The sequence below is a fragment of the Penaeus monodon genome, chromosome 15, assembly GCF_015228065.2.
Source record: "Penaeus monodon isolate SGIC_2016 chromosome 15, NSTDA_Pmon_1, whole genome shotgun sequence".
Classification (NCBI taxonomy): Eukaryota; Metazoa; Arthropoda; class Malacostraca; order Decapoda; family Penaeidae; genus Penaeus; species Penaeus monodon.
This window is the reverse complement of record NC_051400.1, coordinates 7,472,452-7,472,779: the sequence shown is the minus strand read 5'-3', so window position 1 is coordinate 7,472,779 and position 328 is coordinate 7,472,452.

Below are 328 nucleotides of genomic sequence, written 5' to 3'. Positions count from 1 at the left end.
CGGAGAGAGAGAGAAAATAAAGGAGATACGCAACCACGAAAATGGATAAATACTGAACATATATTAACAAATATAAAAATAAAACACAATTTATTCATGGATAGGAAAACAACAACAACAACTTGATGGAGAGATATTCACAGACAAAAAAAAGTCAAAAGTCAAGCACATTTTGATAGATATACAAATAGACAGATAGAAACTATGATTAGACAGAAAACCAACATCAGAGATTAATAATGTACTGTTTTTTTCTTAGGATTGCAGTGTTGCCACATGTCTGCTTATTTGGAAGTGAGAGAACATCTGGAAGATTCTCAACGTAACG